The 26,019-nt window shown below is 46.1% G+C and overlaps 1 protein-coding gene across 3 annotated transcripts in view; it reads left to right on the forward strand.

Moving 5' to 3' along the window:
- Window positions 1-2,787: 2,787 nt before the first annotated feature.
- NDNF (neuron derived neurotrophic factor) overlaps window positions 2,788-26,019 on the forward strand; it is a 40,233-nt gene continuing 17,001 nt past the window's right edge. The window contains exons 1-2 of one of the 3 annotated variants that reach the window (XM_066233933.1): window positions 2,788-3,201; window positions 21,144-21,252. The gene's annotated coding sequence lies outside the window, so the exon portion shown is untranslated. Of the gene's footprint in view, window positions 3,202-3,750; window positions 3,792-21,143; window positions 21,253-26,019 lie in introns of those variants that run through there. The other 2 variants (XM_066233934.1, XM_066233925.1) reach the window with 2 other exon arrangements.

Here is a 26,019-nt window from a genome sequence, read left to right on the forward strand (position 1 = left end):
TTCCTTAATATCTCTATGCTGTCCCAGCCACCCACCTGGCCCCTTGGCTGCCTCGGGGCAGAGCTAATTTCTTCCTCTGGAAACGACCTTCCTCACTGCTCTCTCTTCCTTATTTGTCTTCTGCAGTGACACCAGACGTGACATTCTAGAACTCCTATCTGGTGACACTGGAAAACCCTACAATCTGTCCATGTTTAAAACCCTTCACAGTTTCCCAACCATGTCCCATGTTCAGGAACATTCCGGTCCTTTGGGCCCAGAGAGCCCGGTGTGGCCTGGCCTGGCTCACGTCAGCTGCGAGCCAGCCACAGTTAACTTTTCCCAGTTCCCAGGACACGCTGTGCACTTTGACACTTCTCTAACCTCTCCCTTGCTTCTCTCTGTGAAATGTCCTTCCCTCCCCGTCCTTATGAGCCTGGCCTTCTCTGTCTCACCCTTCAGAACACTGCACACAAAGCTCGACCTTCTGAACGGGTGGGCTGCTTTCCCTCCCGCGTTCCTGTCAGAACAGGGAATAACATTTATCGCAGCTCGCATCAACTCTGCATTTAGGCCTCTGTCTTCCCACCAGGCTGGGAGCTCCTCAAAGACAAGCACTATGTTCTATCTTGAGATCTCAGCACCATGACAGGGTATACAGCCGGCACTTAATGCATGTTAACGAGTGCTTGAATGACCTGCCCGGGTCACATCCTACGTGCAAGAGCCGCCTCTCCAGAGCTTCTGGGCAGAGATCCCAAGATCACTTTTTCCCTATTTGCAAAAAAATTAGTTTGCACAGTGACCTCAGCATTCCTTTTACGGTTTAAGAATGCTACAGCTTTTGCCAAACAATTTTGTAGGGTACAATCAGTTTCATAACCCCACCTTCTGCAGTATTCTCACGAAGGAGCGCATAGCTTCAGGCAACTCATTGGAGGGCCAGGTATGTCACAAAAATGCCACAGTTTTTTTTGTTTGTTTTTACAGAGACAGAGAGAGAGTCAAAGAGAGGGATAGATAGGGACAGACAGACAGGAACGGAGAGAGATGAGAAGCATCAATCATTAGTTTTTCATTGTGGCACTTTGTTATTCATTGATTGCTTTCTCATATGTGCCTTGACTGTGGGCCTTCAGCAGACTGAGTAACCCCTTGCTCAAGCCAGCGACCTTGGGTCCAAGCTGTTGAGCTTTGCTCAAACCAGATGAACCCGCGCTCAAGCTGGTGACCTCAGGGTCTCGAACCTGGGTCCTCTCCATCCCAGTCCGATGCTTTATCCACTGCGCCACCGCCTGGTCAGGAAAAGGCCAGTTTTTTTTGTGTGTGTGTGTATTTTTCTGAAGCTAGAAACGGGGAGAAATAGACAGACTCCCGCATGCGCCTGACCGGGATCCACCCGGCACACCCACCAGGGGGTGACGCTCTGCCCCTCCGGGGCGTCGCTATGTTGCGACCAGAGCCACTCTAGCGCCTGGGGCAGTGGCTAAGGAGCCATCCCCAGCGCCCCGGCCATCTTTGCTCCAATGGAGCCTTGCTGCAGGAGGGGAAGAGAGAGACAGAGAGGAAGGAGAGGGGGAGGGGTGGAGAAGCAGATGGGCACTTCTCCTGTGTGCCCTGGCCGGGAATCGAACCCAGGACTTCTACACGCCAGGCCGACGCTCTACCACTGAGCCAACCAGCCAGGGCCAAGGCCACAGTTTTTAACATGACTTTGGTAATGTTGATTTTCAACTTATTCATTTTCATTTTGCCGTAATGAGAGGAAGGCAAAGTATTTCTCACGCTTTCAACAGTGTGGGGACTGTGGGAGGGAAAGGGGGGGTGGAGAAGGGGACTATGGGAGGAGGGTAGAGTGGTCAGAGAGGGTGATTTGGGGGAGACTGGACTTGGCGCAGTGAACACACAATGCAGCATACAGATGATGTGTTACAGAAGTGCACACCTGAAACCTGTATAATTTTATTAACCAATGTCACCCCAATAAAGGCAATATTTAAAAAAATCAATATGACACTGTATCTTAAACTATATATTCTGAGTACTTAAAATTCAAGAGTCTAACAACCAGGTCTGCAGTTGTGAAAATGAGATTACTAAATCACTCCAGTACAGTACTTTTTTTCCTTGGTTTTCCTAGGCCCAGGCCAGGTTGCTAATTAGGTAACTCCTTATCATAATTACCTAGTCAGCCTTAATGGCTGCACACACTCAGCTTAGTCTCTCGCGGGCTCAGCAGGGCTCTTTTCAATTGTTAAAACAGCTGCCGAGTTCCAACCCGAGGAGGCTGGGTGGGCCGCCGGACCGTGGGCAGGCAGGCGGGGGCCTGCGGGAAGAGCAAACAGTGTGCACCTTCTGCCTTCCGCCTGCAACGTCCTTCCACGCCCCTCACCCCCCAAATCAACACCGAGTCCCCTTTATTGTGCACCCGGGTCTCCCTGACGGGGCGATGCTCCCGCGTCCGAAGCGCCCGGGTTTTGTTTGGAGGGGACCCCTATGGGCCTCCCTCTCCTTCCCCTGGCCCGCGGGGGATAGGACTGCACTCTTCCTCCGCGACGCCGTCCGCGAGTGTCCGGGTTTGGACAGTGCGGAGTGGTGGGGCGTGTGAGTGAGTGAGTGAGTGAGTGAATGTGTGTGTGTGTGTGTGTGTGTGTGTGTGTGTGTGTGTGTGTGTTCGCGCGCGCGCGCGCACGGTGGCGCGCAGCGGGAGGGAGGGCAGGAGGGAGGAACCGGGGAGGCAGCGGGTAGCGGAGGGAGGGGTGGGCGGGCAGCGGAGAGTGGGGAGGGCTCCGGGCTTCAGCGGTGACACTCGGGAGCCAGCACACTCCCGCTCGGAGCCGCCAGAGAGCGGAGCGAACCGAGCCGCGCGCCGCGGCCAGTGCGCCCTTCTCCCCGCGCGCGCCCGCCGGCCGGGCCGAAGACGTCCCGACGCCGCCCGCTCTCCCGCCCCGCTCCGGGCCTCGCGCCGCTAGCTCTCCACTTCGCAGCAACTTGGGCGGCTGCGCGCCGCAGCCTCGTCGCCTTTGAAGTTCGCAGCGCCGCCCGCAAAGTTGGGACGTCCGGGCAACTGCACTCTCCTGCTTTCTGCCGCCTCCGCCCGGTCCCCGTGGGTCCCGAGCGCGAGGCGCAGCCTCTGGCCGCTGCGGGACGTGGACGTTTGGCGCCTACACCGCGCAAACGGAGTTTCCTCTCCCCCAGAAAGAACAGGCAGATTTTCTCCAGGTGAGTGGGCGGCGGATAGACACCCCCGACGCCAGGCGCTTTCGTCTGCACGCTGGGGGCTGCCGTCCGCTGGGAGGGACACGCGCGTCCCTTCACTCAGTCCCCGCAGGCGAGGGCGCCCGCTCCTGAGAGCTGCGTACCTAAGGGGCGCGGACAGGTCTCCGCTATGTCCCAGCTGCCTCATGAAGGGGCAGCCGGAGAGGGGTGGACAAGCAAGGACCCGGGATCCGGGGAAGCCCTGACTCGGCCCAGACGCTCAACTTGGCTGGCCCACGGGATGGCTGCGGCTCCCTAGCTCCTGCCTTCCGCGCGCCGTCTGCGGGCCGGCCCGGGGCGTGCGCAGCGCCAAAGGCTGCGGGCGGCGGGGCGGGAGCGAGTTCTGGACCGCGCAGCCGGGGCGGTGGCATCTGGGGCGGCCTGACTTGCCAACCCCCGCCGCTCCGGCTCTTTGCTCGTCCTCTGTGCGGCGGGCGAGCGTCGTGAAAGTTCCCGAGCTGAGTAGGCTGGCCTGGGACCGGTCCCACTTTGCTGGGAGAGCAGTGCAGCCGCGGGACGGAGCGACGGCCGTCGCGCCCCAGCCGGGCCCGCCCGTGAGTCGGGGTTCGCTCTAATCTGCGAGCTTGCAGAACCGAACTGAGAGCGGCCCAGGCGCTCGGGAACCCGGACTACCGGTTCTGGTCTCAGCTGTGCCCTCCAGGCTGCTGCGCTCGGGGTGAGATCTGCCTTTCTCGTGCGCCCTGGGCGCGCCCTTCTCCCCGCTGCCGGCGCCCTGCTCTTCGTAGCCCCGCTCCCGCTCAGGCCGTGGGCGCCGAGGTCCTCGCGCCAGGCCGAGTTGCCCTGTGGCGGCGTCGCGGTCCCCTCCTGGTTCCCTTCGGGGCGCTGCCCATCTCCTGCCCTGGGTACAAGGAGCTCCCTGAAACTAAAACCTTGTGCAGGAAATGAACCTGAGAAAATGTCTCATAATTTTATTTTATTTTTTAATGAGTTCTTTGGAGCAACTTAGTTGGTTTGGTAAAATTTGTTTACTTATCTTTCGATCCGGCTAATGCAAGAGAAATTTATTTCTTCCTGCAGCTGCTGAGTTCTCCAAACACCACCCACCCACCAAACTTTCTAAATCTACCCCCTCCCCCAGCCTCGCTACCCAACTCTTTCTCTTAAGAAGGGGGACTCTCCCACCCCCTCTCCTCCCACTGTCCCCGAACGCCGGTGAGAACCGGGGCGTTGTCAATGGAAATCAATAGGACCCGCTGCCTTCTCCGCCCCCTGCGCTCTAACGGGAGGCTCCGGGGCTGCAAACTAGAGAGCGAGGCCCTCCTCCGGGGGAGGATTGTGGGGGTGTGATGGCATTGAATGTGTTATTATCCCAAAAGATGGGAGGGACAAATGCCAGAGCAGATGCCGCACGGAGCCCAGTGCATTTGAAGGAGATGGGGATCTGTTATGATTTATTACTGTTTATTAAGAGTGATAATAAGGCCCCAACCCTGGCTGGCGACTGTGCTTATATTTGGATTTGATTTCATGTTGGTCTCTTGTTACAGTGGTTTCAGAAAGTGGAGACACGAAATGGGTATTGATTCCTCATACTGCCTATGGGATGAATCAAATGTCAAAAAGACACTGTCATTTTATCAAAGTTTTAACCCTTGAACCTCTTAGAAGGTTGCGGTCCTGTGAAATGTCCTCATTTGCCTCCATCCGGCTTCTTAAAGTTCAAAATACTTGGCAAAAAAATTAATTATGGTCCCAATTCCCATTTTCAATCTAAACCCTATATTCAGGATTATATTAAAATATCACATCATTTATCCTTTAAAAGTGACTCTGATGAGTTTAAATTCTTGGGGATGGGTCAGCTGGGAATGAGAGGCCCAGAAGTTAGAGAAATTAGTCCTCTTTCAGTTTCCTCTCAAAAAGAAAAGGAAAAAGAAAAAAAAAAAGAAATCCTTTACTTGTTCTTTTAAAGAAAGAAATGACAAGTGCTTCTCTGCTCAGTTCTTAACTTCAGTGAGAGCCTTAATCTGCAGCACACACTGGAAGCATAAAAGCCTACAGCTTTGCGCTATTTTCATTTCATGTCAGGACGTTTTATTCATTAAACCTGTCTGTGGACCTCGCAGGCTCAGCGTGGCAGGAACACTCTGTTTTAATTAGTAACTATCATAAAAAAATAAAAAAAAGCTAGAACTCTGTAATGGGACCAAATTGCTATGAATTAAGTGTGGTTTAAATTACGCCTTTATTTCAGCAGAAATGAAACCATGAATATGAAACATCTTTTAATCACTTGCAGATACAGCTTTTATCTCTTAAGATGTAACAGAATATATAATTGAAAAATATCCCTCTGAGAATGAGGGCAGCCCCCACCGCCAGTTTATTTGTCCCGGGTCTGCTGTACACGCGTGCAGTAAAAGTATGAATGTGAAACAACAGTAAGGAGAGTTAGGTTATAATCTTGGCCATCCCCCGGCAGGGGAAAGGCGGCCTTGGAAGTAGCCACAGTGGCTCAGCCGTCAGAAAGCTTAATGGGAGTGACTTTTTCAGATGGTTTTTTCCTGAAGCTGGTGATTCAGATTTCACTGTTCTCACTTGGATTTACTGTCCAGACTCTGGCATATTGAGGAGTGGAAGAGAGGGGGTGGGTAGGAATCCGTTGTAAAACTAAAAATGATATGAAATGAAAGGGGGAAAGGTAGAAATAAAATGTATCTGTTATCTTCCTGTTGTGCATTTCTGTAGTAGTTTATCCCTTCGACCCCTACATAGGTCAGGATTTTTATTTTAAAGCTGATTGTGTTTTGCTGTCGTGGTTTTTAAGACAGGACTTACTTTTTTGTTTGTTTTGCTTGATGGATGAGTAGGAATTGGAAATGGAATGATCGCGCCTGAATAAACAGGGAGCGGAAGAACAGTGTGACTTCCTCATTATTTGCGCTCATAAAAATTATTGTGATCTTTCTTCCTTAGTTTTCCTGCGATAAGGTGGCTGGTTCTAGTGGTTCAGAAATGCTCTCACACTCTTTCCTGCTCCCTGTCTCCTTGTCGTCGTGTCTTGCGTTGAGGAACCAAGCAGCTATCATAGCAGCCTGGTCATGAGTTAATCTGGCCAGGGGTCTGTCACCGTTAGTCAGTCACCAGGAAGCCTGTCTGTCATTAGTATAGGGTCAAAGGCATGTGCAACCTTACAAAAACCATTCTGATTATTCATTTGACCTTGAAACAGTATCTAGGACCTCTTAAGTATTTATTTTGGAATGATTATTCTGAAGAATGAAATTTATTCTTTCTGGTTGGCCCCCAATCATTTAGAAGCAATGGCTAAGCAAGTAATAATTGAGTAGTAAATCCAGACCTTTGCTCTGAAAGCTGACTTCATGAGTCCTCCAATATTTACTCCCATTTAAACATAGTTGGCAGTTGATAGCCTGAAGTTAGGCAAAAAAATTCTGCTTTGTTTTTCTATTATCTTACACATACACAGTGACAACCTAGCATGTATGCAGACATGCTTCCACAGGGTAATTTTTTTTGCTGTTGTTATTGTTTTTAAAAAGAGAGAGAGAACTATAGAACGTCAACGGAGAAACAGAACTGCTGGTATTTTACTGCATCACATAGTCGTGTGTAAACGATAAAGTCAGTTCAATTTCTGGGAACCACTACGCCTTCACAGTGTGTGTCGGTGTTGGTGTGGATGCAGGAGGAGTTTCATGTGTCTGTTGCCGCTTCTGAGCTGACACTGGACATTTGCTGTCCTTTGGCTGACTGGTGCCCAAGTGAGTGCCCAAAAGCAGGTGTATTCTTGGCCGCTTACTCCTAAACAGACATCCTAACCCCAGGGTCTTAATAGCTACCACCCCTTCCCCCTTCTTGCTGGTATTTTACTAACAACTGGAGAACAACAAATAAATCCATGCATTCTAGTCTCTTGAAATATTTAGAAAATAAGAAATCTATCATTTAACTCCTCCCCACCCCAAATAAAAGAAGTATATTGCTTGTGTTGCGTTTTAAAAATTCAGAGTAAGGTATTAGATCTGTATGGAATATGTTTCTCCAGATTTTCCTCTTTGCAATGAAGAGACAGATACGACCACAGAACAGCTGGATACCGGGCCTTGTTACAATGTCTTTTTTTTTTAAGAACTTGCTGAGCTAGACTTGGTAGAAGCTCCACTTTAAAGTCCCCAGACCTCAAGTTGATCCCTTTAGAAACTTCCCAGCTGACACATCATCATTCCTTCAATAATTTCCAGATCCTTTGGAAATGGATTTATTTTAGCAAATTGGTGAATAGTTTTTGGTTTTCATTTGTTAATTTTTTCCTGCAGCAAATTTGAACATGACACATCTTCAGTGCTTCCCATACTTCTCTGAAGTATTTTTAGTTTCACTTGTGAAAACTCTTGAGTTTTTTATTTTAAAAAAAAAAAGGAAAAATGACATAATGTATACTGTTAGCTTATCAAATGTCTCCTTAAATTATTCTTTTGAAAGAAATGAGCTGCCCTTTATAGTTATGAGAAAAGGAAAAAAAAATTTTTTTTTTTAGAAATAATGGAGTTATATAAAGTTTGAAAGGCACTCAATAAAAACACGATTACGCATGATGGGAAATCTAAGTTCTTTGAGCGGAGACCCTTTGCCCCTGCCTCTGCGACGTTATGTTAAATACAACTGCCAGAGAACAGTGAGTTAGCAACATGTCTGTCTTCTAGCTGGAGAGACTTCAGTCGGTATCACGCGTGGCAGGGACTGAAAGAGGGGGCGGCAGTATGTACGAGTTTCCATCTGTTAGTGGTTTTCCTCCCTAACACGAAATCAGGGTCCACGCCATCTCCCTGCCAGCTCCGTGCTCAGAGAGCATCTACTCCCCCACTGAACAGCAAAGCCAAAAACATAGGCGCTAGATTCTAAAAGGTGTTCAGCCAAAAGCTAAACATCGTCATCCTCACATCTTGTTTTCTGAGGCAGGGTTCCAATAGACAGAGTTTGAGGTACAATCTGAGATGGAACTGTATCAAATAAGCAGTAAAAAAACTAACCTCAGAAAGATTGATAGAGGGTGGTATCATGTTCTGGAAGTCACCATGGCTATTTTCTAAGTTATGATACAGAAACTACGGAGCAAGTGTCTCTAGGCCAATGATGGGCAATCTTTTGAGCTTGGTGTGTCAAAATTTGCCAACACACCAAGCATAACTCGGGTGGTGTGTCACTTCGAGAAAAAAACATAATTTCGTGATATTTATAGTTTAACAAAAATGTATAATTGTACTATATAACTATTTAATAAACCCAAAATTAATTATTTAACTTACCTGCTTAGTGACTTCTTTGTTCATCTGTCAGTGGGTTTCTTTTGTTGGTCTTGATATTATTTAACTTGTGTGGGGTGCTGTGAACTAAGATAAGTGAGAGGGAGGGGAATTCTTTAACTAATCTATTAGTAGAAACTTTTTTTGTTGCTGCATTTCATTGGTTAAATCTTCAATTGAAGGTTGGTATTTTGTACACTTCAAGCCCAAGCAAGTGCTACTAACTTCATCTGTCAATCTGTTTCTTTTGTTGGTTTTGATATTAACGCTGAGAATAATGTCTCACAAAAGTACGTAAAGGAAAAAATTGTGAGTAAAGCCATTGCTATATTTTTCAGGGTGCTAAAAGTGTCTGGAATCGGTTCCAGGCACTCCAAATTTCCTGTTCATAGTGGCACTCCTCTTGATTCTCCAAGCGGCACCTTTCCAGATTCTCAAGCTTTGACCTCAGGTTAACAAACACCTGAGCCCAGATGCTGTTTTGAAATTCTGCAAGTTGCATCTTATGTAAATTAAGATGGCTGCCGCTATTTCTAATGGCGAGAAATGGCACCCATAGCACAGGCCCTCGCCTCTCCCAGCCTCCCCCTCACTTATCTCAGTAATGATGGTCAATTAGAAATCCATGACACCCCAGAACAGTAGATTGGATGATGGTTGCTGTGATTATGTGGTTGCTGGTAATGATCACAGGACCCCCAGAGATGCGTCCCCCACAGCATTCCGCTGCTCCCTGCTCCGCCGGCTGTAAGTAAGGTCAAAGATCCCCTAATGGCCTAACCACAAGTCCCAGAACTAGACGCTGTGTGCCAGAGTTCTGTTGTTTTGGCCTACAGACCTCCGGCACAGAGTGTCTACACTACAGCAAATGTTTTATCCTTGGCTACTGCACCTGGCCGTGCAGAAACGGAGGATGAAACGTTCTTCTCGGCATGTGGCCCCATACTTCTCTGGTATGCGGCCACATTGCGGCTGCATGTCATCAAAAATGGCTACATGTGTCAGTAATGACATGCGTGTCATAGGTTCGCCATCACGGCTCTAGGCAGAGATAGATAGATGAACAGCAGGGCTGATTAGCTGACAAAACAAAGGAGGGGCAACATTCTAATACTTCCTTGAAACTATCATGGCTCCAAGGGAGAAGGTTCAGGTGAAAGGGCACGCTTTCTTCAGGATCCGTTTCTCCTGCTTAGGGGCCATACATGTTCAGTACCTCCCTGAGTACGGATGAATAGAATTTATAGCATATTGCAGTGAAAAGGTAACCAAAGCAACCTATAAAAGATGCTGTTGGGCAGTTAGTTTCCTGTAGCTTACCCTCCTTGGTTCAGGTCATGTGACCTCTAAGCCCAAAGGCATTGCTAAGTGTAATATTATGCATTTTATTCCTGTAATAAAATGTTTCTGATGAAAATATCAGTCATACCAAAAGAAAAAAAAACACCAAATATCTCTCTCTCTCTCTCTCTCTCTCTCTCACACACACACACATAAATGTACTTAATCCATTTTAGTTAGTGTTTAAAATACATTTAAAGGCAAAAAACCAAAATGAATACATTTTTACCCATAAGGATACATTAGATTTAAATCTAAATAGTATTCATATGTTGATAACGCTCAATAAATGTTGTCATTTCGTTTTAAATGACAGCAGTCACTGAACTTCACTGATATTATCAAAAGCTTCACACGGGGATGGATTCAGAAGGAACTGGATCCTGTTATTGGAGAGATGTTGATTGTCAACAGTGGTGACAGAGACCAGACACGGCAGTGCCCTCAACACACCTGACAAGCCAGGAATACACAGTGACCGTTTCCCTGCTGGCCTCCCAAGTCCCAGACCGCTCAGTTCTGGGGGGACCCATCAAAGTTTGCTTCAGTATACTATAAAAATGTATTCCTTTTTTGTAAGATTTTATTTATTCTTTTTTTTTCAGGGGGGGGGATGAGGTAGAGAAGAGGGGAGGAGCAGGAAGCATCAATTCCCATATGTGCCTTGACCAGGCAAGCCCAGGGTTTTGAACCAGTAACTTCAGTGTTCCAGGTCAATGCTTGATCCACTGCGCCACCACAGGTCAGGCATGTATTCCTTTTTTATTTTTTTGTATTTTTCCGAAGTTAGAAGTTGAGGGGGCAATCAGACAGACTCCCACATGCGCCTGACCAGGATCCACCTGGCATGCCCACCAGGGGGCGATGCTCTGCCCATCTGGGATGTTGTTCCGTTGTGGCTGGAACCATGCCAGCGCCTGAGGCAGAGGCCATGGAGTCATCCTCAGTGCCCGGGCCAACTTTGCTCCAGTGGAGCCCTGGCTGCAGGAGGGGAAGAGAGCGACAGAGAGGAAGGAGAGGGGAAGGGGTGGAGAAGCAGATGGGCACTTCTCCTGTGTGCCCTGGCTGGGAATTGAACCTGGGACTTACTTCCACACGCTGGGCCGACACTCTACCGCTGAGCCAACTGTCCAGGGCCTGTATTCCTTTTTTTATGGAAGAATGAACCTGCTTCTTAAGTAGGAGGTACACATTTAGCACTGAGGATGGCAGTGGCAAGAGAGGCCGTATTGGGATGGCACCTAACAGGCAGGGCTTGTGAGAGGAGGCCAGAAAGGGACTGGGGAAGCCCCCTACTCCCCACCTGGAGGCTGACCAAGGACTCCTCTGGTGCTAAAACACCACCTGCGGGAAGATGCTGTTTGGCCTTGTTCAAGTTCATTTTTGTCTGACTGTGCCCCTTAGAAAGAAGGGTACGGTGACATCAGTGGAATGAAGCTGGCTTAGGACCGAGTTAGAGAGAGGCGGGTAATAGATGTCTCTGGACCTTCTGCCTCTCCTCCTTTGGACAGCCTGCCTCTGGTTTACATCTGGGTTTTGTTCTCTTCCTCTGATCACTGATTCTCAGTTCCTATGTTCGAGTATAAATTAAACCCAGGGTGGCACTTGAAAGGCCCTGGACCTAGTTGAATACTCTGCTGTCGCCATCTTGAAATTCTTAATTTTTGAACAAGAGGTCTTGCACCAAATCCCCAAAATTATGGACCTAACCTTCACTCTACCTTGGTGTGAACTAGGGACATAGTTGGATGTCGGGGAATTGGAAAGGACATGTGAGAATATCTTGGCAAGATTTGGTCCAATGACCGGTTGTCTTTAAAAATTTGTCTTTTTGGTACAGGGAAAGATACAGTATAGTTTTTTTTAAGCAGTGGAGTGGGAGGTTTCCCATTGTCTCAAAAACATGCGGAACAGGTAGGTACCAACTGCTGAGAGTGTCATCTTATAAAACAGAGTTCTCTAAAAGGGACTGTCTTCTTGCCTCATGATGGTGCACAGACATCTCATTATGATGAAGGGAGAAAGTATCAAGACATCTACTTACGTTTACTTTTATGTATCAAGAAGGAAAAAAACCTGGTTCATATTAATATGTTGATTGACAAAGACATTCTTACCCAGCATATCAGATGGTCATTGAACAACAACAAAAATGGTAGCAGTGACAGCTCTTGTAAAGTAAAAATAATACAAGGTGAAAATAATGACATTCTAATCAGCTCTGACAAAAGGTTATCCCTGCCCACAAATTAACCAGAAAAAGATTTTAAGTATATAATTTCATCCTCTGTAATAAAGGTAAGTCATCTCAGTGTAGAATGCCTGAAGTTATTTTATATATATGATACATACATATTTTTTTTAAAAGATCACAATTCTAAGGTATTTATAAACAACGTGTTACAGAAGTTTTGAAAGGAAGTGGACAGGAAGCTGAAAGGGTCTCCAGATAAATTAGTCACCATTGTCTTCAAGAGGATTCTTAGTTATTGGTATAAACATTTCATAATTCCTCAGTTACCAATACATATATATTATATTCCATTATATAATGAAAATTTCAGTATTCTAAGAGTTAAAAAACTGTTACTTAACCTTCCTAATGCCCTTATAAAATATCATATATGTTGTATAACATTTTGAGGTTTTATTGATTTTCAGTTAAAGTTCTGTTAGTAACTTATGTTGGAGATATTTCTGTGCTTTGATATCACAATGAAAGTGATTTTACTTATTAATAATATAACTGTGTAACCCACCATTGTTTACCAAGGTACTTCCACATTCATCATTTATTTTCCTTAATCTTCCCAGGAACCCAGTGAGGAAGATATCATGCCCTCCCATTCCTGAGATATTCCAGACACGGCTTCAGAGATTTACTTAAATTCACAAACTTTTGAAATAAAGTGACCCTGCCCGGTTGTCTCAGTGGTAGAGCATCAGCATGGCGTGTGGATATCCTGGGTTTAATTCCTGATCAGGGAGCACAGGAGAGGTGACCATCTACTTCTCCACCCCTCCTCCTTCTCTCTTTATCTCTCTCTTCATCTCCTGCAGCCATGGCTCAACTGGCTTGGACGTGTTTGTTCTAGGTGCTGAGGACGGCTCCATGGCCTCGCCTCAGGTGCTAAAAAAAAAAAAAAATTAAAAAGGCTCCAGCATCGCCCCCTGGTGGGCTTGCTGGGTGGATGCCGGTTGGGGCGCATGTGGGATTCTGTCTCTGCCTCCCCTCCTCTCACTAAAAGAAATATAAAAAAAGAAATAAAGTGATTTTTTTTTTTTTTTTTTTTTTTTTACAGAGATAGAGTCAGAGAGAGGGATAGATGGGGACAGACAGACAGGAATGGAGAGAGATGAGAAGCATCAATCATTTAGTTTTTCGTTGCGACACCTTAGTTGTTCATTGATTGCTTTCTCATATGTGCCTTGAAGGGGGGGGGGGGCTACAGCAGACCGAGTAACCCTTTGCTCGAACCAGCGACCTTGAGTCCAAGCTGGTAAGCTTTTACTCAAACCAGATGAGCCCACGCTCAAGCTGGCTACCTCAGGATCTCGAACCTGGGTCCTCCACATCCCAGTCCGACGCTCTATCCACTGCGCCACCACCTGGTCAGGCTAAAGTGATAACTCTTGATTTCAGAAGTAAAATTGATGGAAATGTCTAAAATTTTTAAGTTGAGATTAATTGCCAAATTAATTTGCAAAGACATCATTTGCTTAGGTTTAAAAAAATAATTTATTTATTTTTTTGTATTTTTCTGAAGCTGGAAACGGGGAGAGACAGTCAGACAGACTCCCGCATGTGCCCAACCGGGATCCACCCGGCACGCCCACCAGGGGCGACGCTCTGCCCACCAGGGGGCGATGCTCTGCCCCTCCGGGGCGTCGCTCTGCCGCAACCAGAGCCACTCTAGCACCTGGGGCAGAGGCCAAGGAGCCATCCTCAGTACCCGGGCCATCTTTGCTCCAATGGAGCCTTGGCTGCGGGAGGGGAAGAGAGAGACAGAGAGGAAGGGGGGGTGGAGAAGCAAATGGGCGCTTCTCCTATGTGCCCTGCCGGGAATCAAACCCGGGTCCCCTGCACGCCAGGCCGATGCTCTACCACTGAGCCAACCGGCCAGGGAAAAAAAAATAATTTAATGATTCAAAAATATTAATTTATTCTAGTTCACTAAGACCTTAATTGTAGGCTGCTATGTGCTAAGTGTTTGTTTAGTTTGGTAATAGTTAACGTATTAGGGAATTTAGTATTTAAGGTCATGCCTAGACAACTTATCTTTGAGAGGAAACATTCCGGTTCAAAATAACACAAAGGGCTAGCAGTGGTAAGTAGGTAAATAATGACCACACCTGTCCTGCTAGAAAGTGAAAGCCTGTTTAAGAAGGAGATGCTGTTGAAAGTAAAAAGGGGTATCACTGTCTGAATAGCTGTGAGTTGTGATGTAAACCTCCCCCACTTCCCCAACCACCGTTCACACAAATTCTTCCCCAGTCACAAAAGGTCAACCAGTTCCTCGCTTTTCTCTCTTAAGTCTCCAGATAGCATGGAATCAACTTTTAAAGGCAAATCTATCCCTTTCTTTAACCCTTCTCTTAATTAATCCAACTGGCCAACCATTCAAATCTGGGTGTTAAAATGGCCTCAAACACACCATTGGCTGAGTCTGATTGTGTATTTGTGTGTGTGTGATAAATAAAGCCATAAACATACTTTGGAGACAAAGTGTCTGGAAAAGGACGTAATGAAACATTTTCTTGGAAAAATGAGCTATAAGTTTGTTAGCGAGAAGTATAACTCATCATGATTTGAAATCACATTCCGATTATGTTTGGTAGGGACAAAAACTAAAAAACCAGGAAGCTGCAAAACATCCCTTTTGAAATTTAATAGTCATTCAAAGTAATTCCACTCTATTGTTATTTCATTATTCCAAGACTAATGTAGCATTTTTTGAGACATTTGAAATTAGATCAGTTCTAAGATTTTTTTAAATTAAATGATATTTTTATTTACTCCCAGATTGGGTGAAATTGTACAATGGAATAATGAGAGATAATAGACACAATATGATGTGATATTCCAAATATCCTGAAAGCTTAAAGCTCTCTAAAACCTAATGAGGAAGAAGTAAGTGTCCCCTGTAATGACCACCAAGCCCCGCTGACCGCCAGCACGCACCAGCTGCAGCTTATCTTTGCTGCTTCCCTGAATTATAATTTTTTGTTTGTTTCAAAAGCTACAGCTAACTGTGCATCTTCTTTCTGGGAGAGAGAGGGGAAATCATGTGAGTCTGATTCCCACGCGGGTCAGAAGTATTTTGTGCTTTATTACCTGTTTGTCGTAGGTTTATAGGCGTGTGTTACTTCATCCTCGTTTTTCTGTGGGCTCTTCATTAAGAGTGACCGTGGGGTCTGTCTCTGTGGATCGGCTGCATGGGAGTGTCCTGTTCTTCAATCATTTTTTTTTAATCCAGAAATAATCATGCAGAACATCCCAGAGAACGGCGCCTAATCCTCCGCTCGCTAATCTCAACACGTGCCTCTTAAATCCTCTGCCTGATCCAGTGCCAAAAGGCCTGAGCACACTCACCTTTGAACCGGTCTTAATCCGCTTTTGTTTATCAAGCCATAGTGATGTCCTCAGATCTGGCGTATTCAGGCTGACTGAAAGGATATTAAAGAGTTTTCTACTGTTTAGGTGATTCTTCTTAAAAACAAACAGACAAAAAAACTCCAACATCGTGGCCTTTCCTCTGCATTTCTAGTCCATCTCTAACTGAATAGGGACCTAACTTTGCCTGGTGGATTGGGTAGTAAATCAAAGTGGAATAAACTGGTGCCCAAACTCCTCCTCGTACCTCTGCGGCAATAGCAAGTCCATCCGTGGTTGCTGTTTGCTGTCGAACAATGTTTTGCAACTTATGTAGGTTGAGGAGCTGAGTCATACTGTTTGTAAACGAATAGAACCTTCTGCTCTGGTCTTTAAGGAGCACCCACACCCACAGTGTCAAATCTCCCAGTTATCCTGGGGATAACTGTCTCTATCTCATCGATGAGGAAAACTCTTGGGCTCAAAAGAGACTAAGAGGCTGCCTCCACGCGAGAAAAAAAAAAAAAAAAAGCCAGCGTGGTCTCCCGAGAACTCCTTTAACTCAACTGTCCTTCCTCTGAGCCCAATGACCGTGTTGTATCCCCTGGGGCAGCCTTTGAACTGTCCCGAAACTTGAACGAACGCCTGAACGTCTGTGTGCATCATGTGCTTACAAGACAGGGGAGGATAGAAAAGAGAGAATGCAGGTCTAAGCCGAAGTTCAGGTGTTCATGTCGTGAGCACCTGCCCAGTGTTGGGCTGTGTGGCCCTCACGGTCACTGCTGCAGGGAAAGGGGCTTTTTTTTCTTCCCTGAGGAGATCTGAAGAATGTGGACAGCCTACCTGGTCCACAACGGAAGTATGCAGATAGAAAGTTCACAGCCGGACTTCCTGGTTGGCTGGAGATGCATCCCTTCAGTTGAAATATGTATAAGTTCGAAGCAGTAACCAACTCCTGGTGTGCGTGCATGCGTGTGAGTGTATGTGCGTACTTACCGCCTCTCCCCAGCACATCTGGTCCATCTCCCTCACATCAGCACTATTTAGGGATGTTCCCACCCTGACCGTTGAAATGAATCCTTTTGTTTTTCCACCCGCATGCCTTTCTCCTTCCCACGGTCGCAACTTGCTCTTTGGTGTTTTCATAGCACGTGGGCAGTACCTTCTCCTTCCCTCCTGCCCTCGAATACCTTATCCAAATGCGACTTCTCTTCCGAAAGCAGCCCCTGAGACGGCCAGAGACCTGTACATCCTGTGATGCCGCTGGGGAAGTCTGCGTGACCAAGTTTATGTCTCTCGGCAGTCCTCCGGCTCTCCGTTAGTTACCATGTGTCCTCTGACCGTGGCTGTGTCCCTGTCATCCAGGGGTGACCTCAGATGCCTCTCTTCCCCTCGCTCCCTGCCACTCCCTCGCCTGCCCCTTCTGGTGATGCCTCCCGGAAAGCACCATCCCAGCTGTCCCTCCCTCACCTTTTCCCCATGGGGCTGAAGTGTCACCTGTCAACCCTGGACAACCACTGACGCCCTTGTCTACTCTTGGCTCTTTTACAAACAAGACATGGTTCTTTTCCCTTGTGACCGTATCCTTGTCCTAAAAGCCGTGTGCTACACAGTAGACAGAGTCGTTTCTAGGACACCTGGATGAGATCAGGGTCCGCCTGCTGAAGGGGCTTTCCCTCCCACTCAGAACAGGATCCAGACTCCTGGAATATGGTTGGTGATGCTCCGTGTAATCTGCCCTTCGCCCTCCGCTCTGCCCTTCACCCACGCTGTTCCACATGGGCATCCTTCCCATCCCGCAGTGCCCAAGCCTACGCCTACGCCACCTGAGGGCCTCTGCATGAGCCGCTTCTCTCCAGGAATGCCCCTCTCCTGATGCTGGTTCCACTAGCTCAGAGTGGGCACAGCTCAGAGTCCATGCCATTTCCTCCAAGGAGCTTTCTGGACGTACTTCATCAACCAGGGTCGTTAGCACACTCTCCCACACAGGCCTGTGTTCATTCCCAGCGCAGCAATGAACCAGCCAGTGGCGTTCTCTTAGGGATCTATAACCATAAATAGGTCATGAACAGAGGACGCCTGGTATTCTGGGCGCATTGGTCAGTGTCTGGCACACAGAGGTGCTTAGTTAGAGCATCACTGTCATTCTGACTGACACTCTTCTGTCTCGGACGTTAGCTCTCTGACATCTCTACCTCCATTTCTCTCCCCCAAACCTTCTTCATTCTCCCCTCTTTTTCCCTGCGTCCTGCTCTGTCTTCACCAGCTCTGGACGATGCTCCATTCCAATTCCAGCAGGCACTTAATTACCCGAACCCCCTCTTTCTCTTTTTAATTTTTTTCCGAAGTTAGAAGTGGGGAGGCAGTCAGACAGACTTCCACATGCACCCAACCAGGATCCACCCGGCATGTCCACCAGGGGGCGATGCTCTGCCCATCTGGAGAGTTGCTCTGTTGCAACTGGAGCCATTTTAGTGCCTGAGGCAGAAGCCATGGAGCCATCCTCAGCACCCGGGCCATCTTTGCTCCAATGGAGCCTTGGCTGCGGGAGGGGAAGAGAGAGACAGAGAGGAAGGAGAGGGGGAGGGGTAGAGAAGCAGATGGGCACTTCTCCTGTGTGCCCTGGCCGGGAATCAAACCCAGAACTTCCACACACTGGACCAACGCTGTACCACTGAGCCAACCAGCCACAGCCCCTCCTCTTCCTCTTGATAGGTACTTTCTTACACGGCAGGGTACTTTTATGCATGCTTTATATCCACTCAGCTCGACTGCATACCGCATAGGTCCATAGTAAACAGCTCTGTACCTGTTGAGTATGTGTGGCATGTTCCGCATGGCAGGGACTCAGTTGTTGACCACAGCAATTCATGTCTCGCCTTCTAGGCTGAGGTGTGCTGTCGCTAGATACTTGTTGGCATGCTGTGGCCTCTCCTCCTGAGCCTGGTGTCAGCAGAGGGCGGGGTGTGCAGTTCGCTGACCGCTTTGGGGGACATTGAACAGGAAGTCATTTTCATTTGATTGCAGGTCAACAGGAAATAAAGCTTAGTGGCCAAACTAAAGTAAGAAAGGCAACCAAGCATGTTATTCCTCCCCGGAGGCCTGTATTATGCAGGACTCCCCGGCTTCTCCTGAGCCAGGGGAAGTCATCCCAGCTCTCTCAGTTGTAGGTACAGAGGACATTTGGACAGGAGGGAGATGGTGTTTTCTTCCCCTGTTAGGTGATGTTGTCTTGTAAATTGCTTTTGGAATTTATTCTGTCTTCCACTCACCATTTAGGACATCCACCCCTTCCTTTAGTCATGTCCATCTGGCTCAAAGACACTGCTTCCACTTAGTACGTTTAGTTTGGCTGTGTCTGCCATCCATTATTCTTTCTATTGGCATTAAGAATAGTGGGAACGCATGGCGATGTGCTGGGAAGTGGCTCCTCTTTCGGGCCATTCTTACTCTGCGGGCCTGGCCCTCTTTTTAGCACCGGAGGTCCCCCGCCTCGGCCCCGCAGTGAACTGCAGGCCGTGAGGACCCCAGGGCAGGGTGACAGAATGGAAACTCGATGCAGCAATCGGGCAGGCTTTAACTTTATGTTACTTTCTCACACTAACTTGATTTCCTTCCAGGATGGAAGTTGGCAACTATTTAGAGACATGCAGCACTGGGGCAAGCTGTAACTTTGTTACTTTCTCACACTAACTTGATTTCCTTCCAGGATGGAAGTTGGCAACTACTTAGAGACATTTAGAGACATAGGTGGGAACCGTTGCAGTTGAAGTGTGTGTGGAGGTCCTTAACCCATAGATGATTGACATAACAAGCTCTAAACCTGTTCATCTTCCCTCCGCCATGGAAAGTCAGCCGGCACTGGGAGAGCTTCAGGCCCTGGGCCCCCAGCCTGAGGCCTAGGTCTGCTTTGTGAGGCGGCCACTCTGCAGTTAGTGAAGGGCAGGAGCTCACCGGGCATGGCGGTGGAGACCCCTTCTTTGGGACCATGGATCAGAAGCCCTTTCCTACCCCCTGCTTTGGTCACCCTTTTCAAATGTGGGAACAAAGGCTCAAACCACGGGGTGCTCTGTTTCTCCCAAATCAACCACAGCAGAGCCGACTTCTCTGTTTACAGCAATGACCAACTGAGTTCAGTTAACATTCTCATTGTTTGCAAAAGACAACGAAACAAAACGTTTCTGGGAACTGAGCTCTTCTGGAGGCCTAGTTTCTGCCTTGAGGGGCTGTCCGGCATTTTAGTGTTAAAGTGCACAGACAGCGTCAGGGTCGGGTCATGTGGACTGGGGCACTGCAGACTTGGGGTGGGGTGGGGGAGTGTCCCCCACCAAAGCTACACTTTTCCTACACAGCTAGGTCACATGCTTCAGAGTTAGCGTCAGATGTGGTATGACCGAGTCAAACAGGAACAAATGCCCTCCTCTACCCCCAAGTTTAAAAATAGAGTTAAAAGACTAAATATTTGCACTTAAAAAGGAAAAGAAAATAACAAATCTCTGGGGCAGGCTGGGCCCTTGAAAGGATCCTCACTAAATTGTAATCATGTGCTTTCGGTGCTCTGTAATTAAACACTAGATTTCATGCGCCCCAGGTGACTCTGCCTCCAGGAAACTCAGAACCCTGCTTTTCGGTCATTGGATGTCTATTGTATGTTTGGAGCCTACATGGGTTTGGGGACACTGGATGGTTTTTAAGTGACTCTTAATGACACTAATGTGTCTTTTTTTTTATTGTATACTTTGTGTGGCATATTTATACTGGTGATGCTGATCTTACTGAGTTATGCACCGTGCAGTGTCTAAGAGCTCAGTGAGCTATTTTGTAGATATGTTCACATATCTCTGCGAGGCCTGTGAGGAGCATGGGGGTGGGCGTAGACAGGGGGAGGGTTAGCTTTGATCACATGAGCTCAGGTAGGCAGAACTGTGGGCTGCTGCTCTGGGGGCGATGCAGCTCTGGGAGAGGTGACAGGGACCTTAATGGAGGAGACACCTTCTATCCAGAGAGCCTTGGGTAGCTATGTGAAAATCTGAAATAACTTTTTATCTACCAGGTTTGCAAATTCCTTGCATTAGTGAGATAATACAACCAAACACCTATCTATCTATCTATCTATCTATCTATCTATCATCCATCTATTTATCTATTATCTATCTATCTATCTATCATCTATCTATATTTATGGTAAGCTTTTGAGTGGTTGAAATAGTTTCCTTCTCTCAAGAGTCTCCATTAAGATTTGTGGTTAAATTCATTTAATATATATTTAAGGAAGTAAATTAACCTGTTACCATTGTTATAGAACTTCAAATAATACATTTAAAAATTTTCACTCCATCAGCCAGTAGATTAGCCAAGATGGTAAGTTCTCCAGTGCCCCTGGTGTAGTTAGAGATACGTTTTGCACCAGGACGGTGGTTTGGCTGCTGCAGACACTCAGGGGAAGGTGTGTCTTTGCTTTCCAGCAACCTGTGTTTTCTGAGGTGCTAGCAGTCACCCTGAGGGGTTGTTGCCACACTGGTCAATTGTTCTAAATTGTTCCAGCATCGTTTAATTTTTTTTTCCTGCCATTTTGTGGTGCTCAAGCATCTCCTCGGGGATGGGGGGAAAGGAAAATTGTTTTCATGCTCTCAGTTCTCCGTCAGCTTCATGATGGGACAGTAAAAATGCTCCCTGCCCCTCAGGGACACCTCTTCGCAGCCGGCCTTCGGTTCGTCCCCTGCCGTCCAGACACATCCACTGTCACCATCGAGCTGTCACCTTCGGGCAGGGGCAGAGAGCCCAGCAGAGAAGGTGAGGAATCGGGAGGGAGAAGCAACCCAGTCCTCACCGCCCAGAACCACTGCCAACGATACCCTCCCCACTGGGTGGGCACTCCAGACTCCTCCCCAGAGCTGGAGTGCCCACCCACTCGCCAGAGAGGGGTCCGCAACTATAAAAATATGCATCTTGCACGTACAAGGGCCTTCTTTTGGAACCACTGCTCATTTACCCTTTTCTCTAACATCACATAATCGGGAGCACATGTCTCTAAATAGTTTGACCTTGGGTGAGTGTGTGTGCACGCGGGGGGGGGGGCATGTAAATAATTCTGTTTAAAATTTACTCTCTACTCAGTGCCAAACCTCTCTCTTCCTCGGTAAAGACAGGACCCGTGGTGGTCAACTTCTGGTGTCATAATCTTTGAAAAACAACGTCTTTTAATTTAGGACACAATGGCATTCCAAAGGACAGACTAACGCACATCCCCAATAAGAATCCAGGTTAGCAACCGTCTGGATTAAAGATTGAGGGGTATCATAGCATCAAGTCCTTTTCTCCTCTTCTTCTTTGGGTCTTGGCAGAACGGGAAGGCGCACACCAAGTTGACGGCCTCCGATGGCCGGAGCCCCGTCTGAGTTTGCATTGAGCACCTAGGAACTTGACTCAATGGTACGCCCCAGTTGAAACTGTTCAAATCTAGTCATCTCCACAAGAGGGTAATACTGCCTGGCTTTCCCCCTTTCTGGGCTGGGAATAATGGTGCATTGAGTTGGTTGGGCTGCCTAGCTGCACATTAAAAGGTCTGGCGTCATCTTAGCAACTTCTACTTCTGTGGGAACTGGACCCTGGGTTATGGAAAGATAGCAAGATTTCTGGCCGTGCAGACCCGTTTCCTGGGTTGCCCAGAGATGCCCAGAACACAAGAAATAATACTGAAAAGAGAATTTCTGAGGAACACTATTGAATTTCAACCTTCAGTCAAGATGAGCCTCTGTAGACCCAGATGTCACATTAAAAAACAAGAGGAGCAGTTAGGCCGTTAGAGGGCACCTTTGTAATCTTAGAATAAAAATCTATTCTTATGGCCCTGGCTTACCCAAGGCCTCGTCTTAAGAATGTATTTTCAGTTATTTATTTAAAGTGACTAATTCTCAAGCTGGATGTTTGAGAGGAAAGAGTTTCTTGGCAAGAAAAAAAAATCTATAAAACCTTAAAACCATCTTTTAAGAATAAGTAAAGTGTAGAGAGACCTGAAGATGGCAGTGGAGTAGGCGGACACACAGACGCCCAGCTCTCACCACCAAACTGGAATACAAATCAATTTAGGAAAAATCGGCGTGAAAAACCAACTCTGGACTACAAGAACAGCTCTCAAAAACCAAGGAGCAAAGAAGAAGCCACAACAAACCTGGTAGAGAGCGCCTGAATCTCCCCTGCTTATAGGAATGGAGGGGAGGGGGGAGGCTGAGAACCCAGAGGGGATCGCACTCCAGGGCAAAGAGCAGAAAATACTACTCACAGCCACTTGCCTGGCGACCAGGGAGCGAGGTGTGTTGAAAAGACCAGCTTATCTCCCAAGTGGAAAGGGGAGAGAGAGGGACAGACTGTGAGGGGCTAAGGAATGCAGGAGATGAGCTAAAAAAGCTGACTCATCCATGCTGGAGGTGGCCATAGCTGGGGGAGGGATTGATCCTTCCACAGAACAGTACTGAATTGCTTCCAGATCAGAGATCTCAAGACATCTCTCCAGCTCCAATCAGTGCAACAAGACACAGCTGAAAACAAGAAGTGGGGAGGAGGGGCAGTAACTCAGGTCTCCATGGAGATCTGAGATACACCTCCCCCTAATGAAGCTGAGAAAACAACCTCCCCCCAGAGAGATTAGTTGGTGGAAGAGGCCTTCAGAGTCTCAGGTTACACTCATCCCATTCCTGGATACAGTTTCAAGGAAGCTCCCTGCTGAGATCAGTAAACAAGACTATCACCTGTTAAGAAAACAAACAAATCAAGACTTCAAAGCTGCCCAAATCCAAAAGTGGACTACAAATAATAGCAGATACCAACCCAAGAAGACCTAGAAATAACACAACTGAAAACTGGAGGCAGACAACACCAAGGCTAGACTCAACCAATTCTATAAACAAAACACCCAACACAGACAATGAGAAGACAAACAAGTGCAATCCAAACGAAACCACAAGAGAAATCTTCAGATGAACTGAGTGATATGGAAATAATCAAACTTCCAGATGCGGAGTTCAAAATAATGATTGTAAGGATGCTTAGGGATCTTAGAACAACAACGGATGGTCATTATGAACACCTAAATAAAGAAATAGCAAGTATAAAAAAGAATCAGAGATGACAAATACAATATCAGAAATAAAGACGACAATGGAAGGAATTAAAAACAGGATAGATAGAGCTGAGGATCAAATCAGCGAGTTGGAGGACAACTGGAATGAAGGCATGAAAGCAGAGAAGAAAAAAGAAAAGAGACTCAAAAAGTCTGAGGAAACTCTTAGAGAGCTCTGCAACAACATGAAGAGAAATAACATCCGCATCATAGGGGTTCCTGAAGAAGAAGAAAAAGAACAAGGGATAGAGACTTTGTTCAATCATATCATAGCTGAAAACTTCCTTAAATTAATGCAGGATAAACTCTCACAAGTTCAAGAAGCACAGAGGACTCCATTAAAGAGAAACCCAAAGAAACCTACACCAAGACACATCATAATTAAAATACCAAAGCTAAGCGATAAAGAGAAAATATTAAAAGCTGCAGGAGAAAAAAAAAGCTATCACCTGCAAAGGAGCCCCCATAAGCATGACATCCGACTTCTCAACAGAAACCCTTGAGGCCAGAAGGGAATGGCAAGAAATATTCAAAGTAATGCAGAACAAGAACCTACAACCAAGACTACTTTATCCAGCAAGGCTATCGTTTAAAATCAAAGGAGAAATAAAAAGCTTCCCAGACAAAAAACAACTCAAGGAATTCATTACAACCAAACCAATGCTGCAGGAAATGTTAAGGGGCCTGTTGTAAACAGATCAAAGTGGGAAAAGAATATAGCAAAAAAGGAATACACCTTTAAGGAATAAAATGGCAATAAACAACTACATATCAATAATAACCTTAAATGTAAATGGATTAAATGATCCAATCAAAAGACATAGGGTAGCTGCGTGGATAAGAAAACAGGACCCGTACATATGCTGTTTACAAGAGACACACCTTAGAACAAAAGATACACATAGTTTGAAGGTAAAAGGATGGAAAAAAACATTTCATGCAAATGGAAATGAAAAAAAAGCTGGGGTAGCAATACTTATATCAGACAAATTGGACTTTAAAACAAAGGATATAGTAAGAGATAAAGAAGGCCACTACATAATGATAAAGGGAGTAATCCAACAGGAAGATATAACCATTATAAATATCTATGCACCTAATATAGGAGCACCTAAATATATAAAGCAGACTTCGATGGATTTAAAGGACGAGATCAACAGCAATACTATAATAGTAGAGGATTTCAATACCCCACTAACATCACTAGATAGATCCTCAAGAAAGAAAATTAACAAAGAAACAGCAGACTTATTGGACATACTAGATCAACTCGATTTAATAGGTATCTTTAGAACCTTTCACCCTAAAGTAGCAGAATATACATTCTTTTCAAGTGCTCATGGTACATTCTCTAGGATAGACCACATGTTAGGGCACAAAAGTGATCTCAACAAATTTAAGATTGAAATCATATCAAGCACTTTCTCCAATCACAATGTCATGAAACTAGAAATGAATCACAACAGAAAAGCTCAAAAATTCTCAAACACATGGAAACTAAATAGCAGGTTGTTAAATAATGAATGGATTAAGAATGAGATAAAAGAAGAAATAAAAAAATTCCTAGAAATGAATGACAATGAGCATACAACAACTCAAAATTTATGGGACACAGTAAAAGCAGTACTGAGAGGGAAGTTCATAGCACTACAGGCACACTTTAAGAAGCTAGAAAAAGCTCAGATAAACAACTTAACCCTGCGTCTAAAAGAACTAGAAAAAGAACAGCAAGTAACTAGTAGAACTAGTAGAAGGAAGGAAATAATAAAGATCAGAGCAGAAATAAATGACATAGAGGCTAAAGAAACAATACAGAGAATCAATGAAACTAGGAGCTGGTTCTTTGAAAAGATAAACAAGATTGATGAACCTTTAACTAGACTCACCAAGAAAAAGAGAGAGAGAGGACTCAAATAAATAAAATTAGAAGTGAGAGAGGAGAAATAACAACTGACACAACAGAAATACAAAATATTGTAAGAAAATACTATGAAGAACTGTATGCCAAAAAACTAGACAACCTAGATGAAATGGACAAATTCCTTGAAACGTACAATCTTCCAAAAATCAATCTAGAAGAATCAGAAAACCTAAACAGACTGATTACACCAAATGAGATCAAAACAGTTATCAAAAAACTCCCAACAAAGAAAAGTCCGGGGCCCGATGGCTTCACAACTGAATTCTACCAAATATTCAAAGAAGAACTAACTCCTATCCTTCTCAAACTATTTCAAAAAATTCAAGAGGAAGGAAGACTTCCAAGCTCCTTTTATGAGGCGAGCATAATTCTGATTCCAAAACCAGGCAAAGACAACACAAAGAAAGAAAATTATAGGCCAATATCTCTGATGAATATAGATGCTAAAATCCTCATCAAAATATTAGCAAACCGGATCCAACAATATATGGAAAAACTCATACACCATGATCAAGTGGGA

The sequence above is a fragment of the Saccopteryx bilineata genome, chromosome 1 (genome assembly GCF_036850765.1).
Source record: "Saccopteryx bilineata isolate mSacBil1 chromosome 1, mSacBil1_pri_phased_curated, whole genome shotgun sequence".
Lineage (NCBI taxonomy): Eukaryota > Metazoa > Chordata > Mammalia > Chiroptera > Emballonuridae > Saccopteryx > Saccopteryx bilineata.